Raw genomic sequence first — 10,271 nt, 5'->3', positions numbered from 1 at the left:
CTCTTCAAGCGCGCAGCGGCTGGGAGCACAGCTCCACACTCAGCTATGGGGCACGGTGAATGTCCCCAGGGGATGCAGGCAGCAGCAAGCGGCCCCTCTGCCCCAACACCCCTCCCTATGGGGGGGGAATCCCTTAATCACAGCCTGGAAACTGCTTGGCTTCACCAGGAGCCGTTCAATAGAGAGTCCAACCCCCAGACTCAAGGCTAGGAAGGGGTGTCCCTGGTTTTGGGACATGCTGCGTGTCCCTGTGTTGAAGTGGGAGGAACTGGTCCTGCCATCCCTGGGGAGCTGAGACCTCAACAGCCTTCCTATCCTGGGGGCACAGCAGAGCCCCATGGTCCACGGAGCAAAGGTGGCAGAGAGGGGCTGAGGAGGGCTAGTGGTGTGTTCCTCCCTACTTATACCCCAAGGACACAAGAGCATCCCTGGGCACAGAAAGCAGGAAAGGTGCTGGCAGGGGAGGGCTGGAAAACATCCATGTTGGGTATCCTTGTGCTGTTCACCCATTTCCCCCCTCTTCCCCTTCATGGAGCCTGGGGACCGGCCATGGTGCCTGCAAACAGGGTGACACCACTTTCACCAGCAGGGAAAGGACACCTCCAGGTCTGCAGTCCAGAGAACAGCTGGCACTGCTCCCTGCAGAGCCCACCAGCCACCTCAGCCTGGGGCAGGGACATCTGGGTCCCTGGCATTGCATCTCTCCCTTATTCCCATAGGAGAGGTGTTGACTCCAACCTGCTGGGCAGGAGAGGACATCAGCTGGTGGCAAACCTTCAATAAGGGTTTGAGACAGACGGGACCACTGATGTGCTTTGGTTTTGCCAAACTGGGGGGACCCTTCAGCACCGGGGCCTTCCAGTGGAGTCCACCCCTGCCATGGCACCCATGGGAGCTCTCAAAGTGGGTTCCCCTTCCCCAGGCCTTGTGTTTTTGGCTGACCAAGACAGGAAAGGCATCAGCCCAGCTTGTCCAGGGAGAAGGGACACGTTGTCCACGCTGCAGGGCCTGTCCCTGAGCCCTCATCCCCACGCCATGCCTGGTGCCTGCTAACTCCCTACTTTGCCTGTGTTTATCCAGTCCCACTCTGATTTGGAATAAAAAGCACATCCAGTAAAAGGCCTTTACAGCTCCTCAGAGCCCATAAAGCTGCAGCACAGGGGGGGGGAGGGCAGCAAACTGGGGGCTGCAAGGAAAATTTACTGCAAGTTTTGGTTAAGTTAAACATTACAGCTCCATGAGCCCGCGGCTGGATGGCGGAGCAGCTCCCAGCAGCAGGAACGGAACAAGGGATGCTTTATTGGGGTAGGGAAAGGGAGGGCTTGCATGGCTCATCCAGACCCACATTAACACCAACCCAGTTTGCAATTGGCTCGCTTTTAAGGTGAGGCAGGCTTTGCAGAGCCTGGATCCATCCTTGTGTCAGCCATGAGGCCGCATCGGCCCAGGATGCAGGCAGTGAGCATCAGCATCCCTGGGGCGATGGCGAACGGGACTGTGCCCACATCTCCTCGTGCCACAGCCCCGGGCTCGGGGGGTGACCTCGTGTCAAGCTCTGCTGTGGGCAGGAAGAGCTGGGACAGGGAGGCTGAGCTTGTCGTGGGAGTCAGGAGAATTGGGAGAGAATGAGAGGAAGCGGCCAGGGTGGGGAGCGTGCGAGGGGAGGCATTTTCCCTGCCAGTGTCTTGGCTGCTTCGGTGTGAACTGCTGCAAATCTGCTCCTTATCTCTGAGGCCATTTAATGCTTTCATGAAAAGAAAATAGTCTGCAGGAAAAAAAGAGCCCCGCTGATAAAATATCCCTTTGGCGTTGGAGGAATGTGAAACGTCTCCAGTCAGCGGGGTCTGCGGCTCGGGGCATTCCCGGAGCTGGGAAGTTGTGCAGACGGGGCAATGCTTGGAGCAGGCTGGATGAGCACCCTACCAAGGGGGGGGGAGGGGGGGGGGCGTTGGTATCTGCACCCCTGGGTGCCCCTTGCATGGGGATTGTTGCCCAGGGGATGTGGTGGCTGGTATGGGACAGCAGTGGCTGTAGCTGGGATGGTTCCAGCCCTGCAGGTTCCAGCACCTCACCAGGGACAAATTAAACCAAATACCTCCAGAAAGAATAAAGAATGGGAATGCAAGGGGCAAATTCAGTGGGAATAGGGACATGGATCCAGATCCTTGTTGGCTGCTGCCGAGGGACAGGCAGGGCAGGCAGGGGCTGTGCCAGGGACCCACTCGTGGCTTAGCACCTCCAGCTCCTGCAGCCCTTGCCTGTGCCTGTGCTTATGGAGAGCCAGGCTGGAGTCCCTGAAGTCCTGCAGGGCTGGAAGCATCCTTCATTGGGATTGCTGGCCACGGACAAGCTGCGGTTTTGATTTACAATGGCAAAAACAAATCCTGCAGGAGCTTCCCATTGCACAACCAGGTTGTCAGGTTGAGTTGGGTGCGATGGCAGGATTCACCCTTGGAGCATCCCCATGTGCTAACCATCCTCTTGTTCCCACTGGGGACTGGGATGCAGGGCTGAGGACACCAGCTCATGGCCCCCTCACTCAAGCATTCCTCTGTGCAGGATCAGACACTGTTTGGTTGCACTCCTGCAACAGTTGAGCACTGAGCTACATCCATGAGGTTTCTTCCTTCCTCCAAACACCAGGGAATGTGACCGCTGTCATCCCACACTAGCACATCTCTGGCCAGGAGGAACCCTGCAGTGTGGCTCCCCAAAGGCCATTCCCACCCAGCAGCAGGGCCATGGCATGGGGACATGTGAGTCCCTGAGGCACAGCTTCATGCCCAGGCTGGAAAGCAAACAAGCAAGCAAAAAATGTGACTGCAAGAGGGGATTTTTCGGGGTGGGAAGGAACAGCTCGTGCTGATTTTCCTCCTTTTATTTTCCCTTTGGAAATGTTTCATTTTATATTCCAAGCGATCAGAAAAGCCCTTTCAAGAAATTAAACCCTTCTGTTTCAACACACTCCCCAACCCAGCGTCCTCACTCACCAGTACACCCACATACCAGCTTGCCTCCCAAACACAGCCCTGGACCACCCGACCCCGTTTCCAAGCAGCGTTCTTCTTTGTCCAGCCCCATATCCGAGCACCCCAGCTCCCCTGCCAGCCCTGCTCCCGACCCCATCCCACCGCCCGCATCCCCTCTCTGCAGGCAAACGCGCTCTCCCGCACATCCATCAGATGGAGTAGGATGTGTGTTTCGGTGCCAGAACACGCACGGCGGCCGCGCCAGCAGCGCCTTGGGGCTACACAGAGCTGCCTGTGTTGTGGTGGTCACACCGTTGGCTCCTGTGGGAAGGTTTTGGCTGTACCTGCTTTGGTGGGGAGGAGCCAGGAGCTAGCACTTGCCATTGACTCCAACCTGCTGGAATTGGTGTTGAGCCAGGTCTTTCGCTCTTTGTTTTAACCTCTCTGTGCCCACTCTCACCTTTCCGTGGGGCATTTTTGTGCCTTTCAGAGCCAAAAAAACCCCAGCCTATTTGTCAGAGGTGCTTGGCGTGTGGGATGGACTGACAGCACCGCGAGCATCCTGGTTGCACCATGGGGTGAGGACAGCGTCCCTGTGCATCCAGCATCCTCTTGCCTACGAAGGCATCCTCGGGCTGGGGGATGAGGGTCCTGGAGTCTGGCCTCAGCAAAGCTCCCGCCGGCAGCTCCGTGCAGCCGCCGCCGCCGCTTTTCCTGCCCTCTGGAAGACCCCCCCCATCCTGCCGCCGTCTGCCTCTGACGCAGGCGGCTTCGATTCCAGACGGGCTGCGCTCCCCACAGCCCCAGCCAACAGAAAGCCCCTTTGTTCGGCTCAGCAAAAGGGGCCCGTGCTGCTGGCTGACCCCACCACCCGAAAACACAGCCCCTGCTGTCCCTTGGATGGGCTGTGCATGGGGATGCGGATGGGGCAGCCCTCGGGTCAGGAGCAGCACCCGGAGATGCCGGTGTGAGTCGTGAAGGGTGCATAGGGATGGAGGAGCTCTGTCCTGCTGGGAAGGATGCTCTACAACTGAATCTCTTCTCATGGCTGTTTGAGGCGGGCAAACCATCACTGGGAAATACCAGAGCTGCTGAGCTCGCCAGGCTGGGATGGGGGAGCTGAACAAGCTGCTTTAATGAGAAGCAGGCGGAGAGCCCAGCGCTGTCTCCCCCCCAGCCCTGTCTCACCTCTCGGGGTCAGCTTGTATTTTCTTAAGTCTTGATTGCCGAGAAATTGGAGGCTGGTGTGCCAGTGAGGTCTGGTTAGCTGACGGCTGGCCCGGGGCAGGGAGACCCAGCGCCACGGATCTGGGTTGTGTGCTCCAAAGGGAGCTGGGTTTAAGATCTGGCAAGGATTGGGGTGGGATTCTGGCACTTTACATCCAGAGCGGGGCGCAGGACCCATGGGATGCCGCCTGGCCAGTGCGAGCATCCCGAGTGCATCAGGTTGGGAACGGCAGCAGCTCATCAGACAGGCTCGGATCTGATTTGCACATGAGAGATGAGGAGCCCTGAGCTGCGGACCCGGGGAGGAAGCAGAGCAGAGCAATGTGATAAACAGCTGGGAAGCCCGGCCCCGGCGCTGCGCTGCTCCCGCCGTCGCGGGTCGGCCCCTCAGACTGTTTATGGAAAGCCCAGTTTGCCGAGAAATCCATCTCCCGTTTCCTGTTGATCGCTGGGAGCCAAGGGCCGCGCTCAGCCAAGGGCTGCCGCTGCAGGCACACGGAGAGAGGGCTGAGCACAGGTCAGGGATGCGGGGGACACACAAGGGGACGGATGGAGCTGTGTGCCCCTATGAACACATCAAAGCCCTTGGGTGATTCAGGGCATCCCCATCCCCGGGGACAAGGAGGGGTTGAGTGGGACCTTCACGGGGGTGCTGATGGGATGTTCAGTGTTCACCAAACACTTCCAAGCCTCCAGCTGGGGACAAGCAATGGGTCCCCCCCTTCACTCCCTCCCTGCCTCAGCCCAGCCCGGTCGGGTGCGGGGGGAGCCTGTCTCTCTGTGAAAGCTCGCTCAAGGCCAACACCATTGTTGCTGAAGCTGTGCCGGGTGGGAGCAGAGCCAAGCAGGGCCGGAGCCGCGGATGCTGCCGCCGTGGACTGAGTCATGGTCCGGAGGAGCGGTGCGAGGGAGAGCCAGGTCTGACCTGAAACACGGCCCGTATTCTGCTATGAATCAGGGCAGGGAGGGAGGAAAAGAGGCTGGGGAGCAATGAGTGGGGTCAGGCTGCTTGAGTCAAACTGATCTGGAAGGAGACAGGGCCAAGGCAGTGGGCACAATGATGGGGACATGATGGGGATGGTTACACCAGGGTCTGCAAGGAAAAGGGGGGGCTGAGGGATGCCCATGCCATGCTCTCACTGTGCTCCTCCCAGCTAATGCTTGGAGAAGAGGAAAGAAATGGCAAGAGCTTCCCACATCCTGTGCCAGGTCCCTCCCTGTGCTGCGGTCCCCATCCAGGCAAGGATGAGGATGCTCACCCTGCACGCGCCTCATCCAGCCCCAAGCACGTGGCCAGATCTGAGACATCCCAGCAAGGACCAGCCCAGCAGCCCTGGGGATGGGCACAGCTTGGGGGGGGGGGGGGGGTGAGGGCAGGTCTGGTTCCTTCCAACCAAGGAGGGATTGATGCACCCCAAAAATAACCTCTGAGCCCACCCCATTGTCAGCCAGGGCTGTGCCTCCTCCTCTTAGTCTCTCCTTCACCCTCCCCCAAGTACATCAGCAATACAATAGACTCAAGGGCTCCCAGAGCCTCATCAACCCCAGCAGCAATATCCATTGTGGGAAACCCTGTCTCTGCTCCTTCCAGGGGGCTTTAGAGACCCCACAGCAACCCCAGCATCAGGGGAGGACACCCACCCCCTGGCCCCTACCCCATTGCTGCTCCCCATGGGCAGGGAGGAGCCCACCAGCCTGGGCAGGGGCTGTCACCCATGTGGTCCCCAGCTGCTTGGAAACCTTCTCCTGGCTCCGGGTCACAAAGACAGATTTTTATAATTATTAGCCTTGGTAATTTACTGTAAAATATTTATTCTGGCTCATTCCGAGGCTTTGGATTCGTGTTGGGTCTGGACGGCTTTGGGGCGGCACACGGCCACGTGGGGCTGGTTGCTCTGCTCCCATCCTGTGTAAATAGCCATGTGGATGTGTGTGGCCCAGGGAAGAGACCCCAACAGCAGCTCACTGTGATGCTTCCCTCCCTCTTCCCAATGTAACCCCCCCATGAAGACCTCCAGGTGCCCATGGACTGCACCCACCTTTGCTCCATGAGGCTCCTTCCTATCCCACCCTGGCCAATAGGACCCCATGCTGGTACTGGAGTGGTCCCTTAGGACAACCTGCTCACCCATCTGGGGGTGCAGAGCTGGGACCCCTCTACAACATCCTTTGCAGCTCCAGCAGCGATGCCACTGCACTCTCCATCTCCTCACCAGAGCCAATAGCTGTGGATCCATGTCAAGGAGGAGCCCAGAACTGCTCTCCCAGTGCTGCCAATACAAGGGGACAGCTGCTGTCCCTCAATGCCAGGCTGAGCATGGACCATAGCAGGGGCAGGAGGTGCTGAGGCTGTTCAGACTGCAATAAGGGGTGGCCCCTTATTGCTAGGGAGCCCCTAGCACCCTTCTTTGTGCTGGGGCTGAGTGGGAGCCCTCTGAGTTTTGGGAGCCCTCTGCCAAGTCAGAGCATCTTCCCAGTGTCCCTGGGGATGTGTGCTGCAGGGCAGTGTGTGTGCGCATGGCAATGGCACTGCACGTGGACAGGACCACCTCACCCCCTCCCTGCTGCAGGACACGGGGTAGGGGAGGATGGAGGCGATGGAAGGGATAGGAGAGTGAAAGCATCCCGGGTGAGGGCAGGTGGATGGAGGTGATGGAAAGGATGAGGAGCCAGGGTCCCGGCGGTGTCTGCGTGCTGGGTGGTCGGCAGGGCTCGTGCTGGGCTGTAGGGGAAGGGCTGAGCCCCCCATGCTATGGGGGAAGCCGTCCCCGAGCATCCTCCTCTGCCTGCCCCAGTGCTGGGATCCACGTCACAGTCCCCCAGGCCCCAGTGGCTCCGGCAGCAGCGGCCCCACGATGCACGGGGAGGGACCAGCGGTGAAACTCAACCCAGATGTGCAGCAGCAGGAAACCTCTGCACCGAGAGCTGCAGAGCCCCCCCAGCAGCCCTGGATCCCGCGTTCCTCCCTTCTCTGCTCCCCCAGCGCCCTGCAAAGGAGCCACAAGCGTTGTCCCAGGAAGGGATGAGGACAATGGCTCCCTAGGGATGCTCCAGCAGCTCTTTGGTCTCTGCTTGGGGTCAGTGGGCAGGGGAGAGGTGAGCAGCAATCTGAAAGCAAACTATCAGCACTGAGTCCTTGCGGGGCTTAAAAAGAGGGGGAAAAATATTAAACTGGTTGAAAACTGTATTTTATGTGGGCTGAGATACACCTCCACAGCAGTGCCAGCCCCTCGGTGGGGGGAGTGTGCTGGTACCAGCATGATTCTTGTTGCTGCCTGAGCCCACAGCAGTTATATCTGTGTTTACACAGTCTGAGGAATGAAAAGCTGCCAATGGAGATAGAACCCGGTGCATCTTGGACACCCCCAGCACCCAGAGCCCTGTTGAACGCCTGCCCTTACTTGTCGTCAGGGCTCAGCACCACCTCCCAGTCCTTCCTCATCCCAAAGCATCCCTGAACCTCCCACCCGGCCCCACTGCTCCTGCCTCCCATCTGGACCCTGCATTATTAAACCAGAGCCACCTTATCAGCCTCTATCTTTTTCCACTGCTGCTGCAGCTCTGCCAGCCGGCAGCACTTGCATTAGGAGGCAGAACACGCTGGGACACCCCCTCGGTGCTGACACTGATGGCTTTGGCTTTGAGCAGGTCACTAAGCAATAGGTCCCTAGGGAGTCCTGTTCCTTGGGGAGCTGGAGCTGCCCCCCCATTTCACCCCTCTGCAGCCCCTCTGCAGGAAGCCTGCTCCTTCCCTGCCTGCAGACCCTCGGGAAGCGGCTCGGAGCCGCTCCAACACATGGTTTTAATAATAAACAGCACGGGAAGGGACAAAGGCATCTTGTGGGAGGGCAGTGGGAAACGGGGGGGCAGGAGGAGGTGATAGGTGGGGGGAGAAGTGGGACATGGGGCTGGGATGAAGGGGATGCTAAAGGGGCATCAGCCCAGAAGCTGGAGGAGTCCCTGAGGTTACAAACCCGCGCTGCCCATCACCACATCTCTCTAGAGGAATTCCACTCCAGAACTGGGTTAACTGCAGCCACCGGAAAACCAGGATTAGTGGAAATTGGTTCTAAGACAGTTTTCCCCGATGGAAGAAACATATTGTTGTCATCTGTCCTTTGACATTTCAAGCCTATTTTATGTCTCCTGCGATTTCTCGTATAGGCTGTGACATTTCAATGGGTGATTGGTATTTACAGTGGTAGGCGTCGTAAATATCTTGTATATAAATGTCTTCTAACATATAGAAAACATTCTATACATTTGTAGCTTCAGAAACAAGCGCTATAAATCTTTACTGGAAAACACAAAACGTCTACAAAAAGATCTCTTTGCAATCTAGGGGCAGATGAACACACAATAAAACACATTGGCGTGGTTCAGACGCCGGAATTCAGCATTGCTGTATCGCCAAGTGTAAACATGTCACTTCCAAATCACAGGAGGCATCAGAACTGCTCTGCATGGCTCTCGTTCAAGGGCTTGGTGACTTGCATCATCCACCGCCCCGCCTGGGCATTGTCCCTGCTCTGCTCACTGCTCCCACCACAAGGATGCAGCAAGGGCCAGGGCTGAGAGCCAAGGTCACGTCCCAGCAGCTCAGGGGCATGCAAAGGCTCGCACAGCCACTGTCCCCTCCCAGCGCACAGCACAGGGTCTCAAAAGGCTTTTGGTGTCCCCAAACCTGACTTTCCATGAGGGTCCCATCAATCCAACAGGAGCCTGACGGCCACCGCACCCCCACTGCCACATCCCCATCCGTATGGGTCCCTTGGTGTCACACCAGCTCCACCTCCATGGCAGTATCCTCCAGAGGAGGTCCCCATCCTGGAGGAAAGGGCTGTGGAAGAAGACAAAGCCATTTTGCTTTCCCAGTCCTGCCGCAGGGTGGAATATTTGTGTCATCTGGTTTTAACCTCCAGCATCTGGCCCGGGGATGCCTGGATCAGGGACCTCCGGCATTTATAGGGTGCAAACCCACCCTGGCTGCTCCCCTCCTGCCTCCCTCCTTAGCTTTGCAGGGCTGAGGTCTTGGACAGGTCAGTGCTTGCCACGCTCGGCCCCTTTCGGGTACCTCTTTGGAGGAGCAGAACCAGAGGTGGTTCCTTGGTGGGCAGGGTCACAGCAAGATTTCTCCAACATAAACCCAGGGGACAGACATTTTCTGCTTCAAATAATTCTGATTTCATGGGATCCCAGAATGGTTTGTGTTGGAAGGGACCTTAAAGCTCCTCCAGCTCCAACCCCTGCCACAGACAGGGACACCTTCCACTGGAGCAGCTGCTCCAAGCCCCTGTGTCCAACCTGGCCTTGAACACTGCCAGGGATGGGGCAGCCACAGCTCCTCTGGGCACCCTGTGCCAGCGCCTCAGCACCTTCATAGTGAAGAATGTTTTCCTAATGTCTAATCTAAATCTCTCCTCTTTCATCATAAAGAGATTCCCCCTTGCCCTGTCACTCTCTCTACCAGATCTCATTGCAAAGTTTGATTTAAATGCTGAGCTTCAGCAGGCTGCGAACACAGCACAGGGCTCGTGGAGGAGGAACACACAGTACCCACAGTGCTCCTCATCCTCCCAGGCACGTTGAGGCCATCACAAGGGCTGAACTATCCTCCTTGCCCTCTTAACTAACAACCAGTTAACCCAGGGCTAAGCTGGGCAGCAGCTGGTCCCACCTGGGGCACATCACTGTGCCTGGATGGGGATGATGGGGAAGGCATCCTGGGCTTGGGAACTGAGGGGAATGGGCACAGGGTGCATGGCCTGGCTTTGCTGCAGCACCGTGTCCAGGCAGGCAGCACACTCCCCAGCGCTCCCCTCGCAGCCCCCTCTCCTCCCGCGGCGCTGCACATCATTTGTCACCCTGACAGGTCCAGACAAACCCGGCTGGGATTAATTAGGCTCCATCTTCATTTCCTGCAGCACTGAGCAGGGGCCGGGCTGCCGGAGGCAGCACATGGGCAGGCTCCAGCAGGCAGGGACTGGTGCGTGGGCCAGGGGGGGGAGAAGGCAAGCGGGGGTCCCCTTGGACCCCCAAATCCCTGCTCCAGTGCTCACACAGCCGGTGGTAGCA

This window comes from Melopsittacus undulatus, chromosome 10, assembly GCF_012275295.1.
Source record: "Melopsittacus undulatus isolate bMelUnd1 chromosome 10, bMelUnd1.mat.Z, whole genome shotgun sequence".
NCBI classification, from domain to species: Eukaryota; Metazoa; Chordata; class Aves; order Psittaciformes; family Psittaculidae; genus Melopsittacus; species Melopsittacus undulatus.
This window is presented reverse-complemented; position numbering follows the sequence as displayed.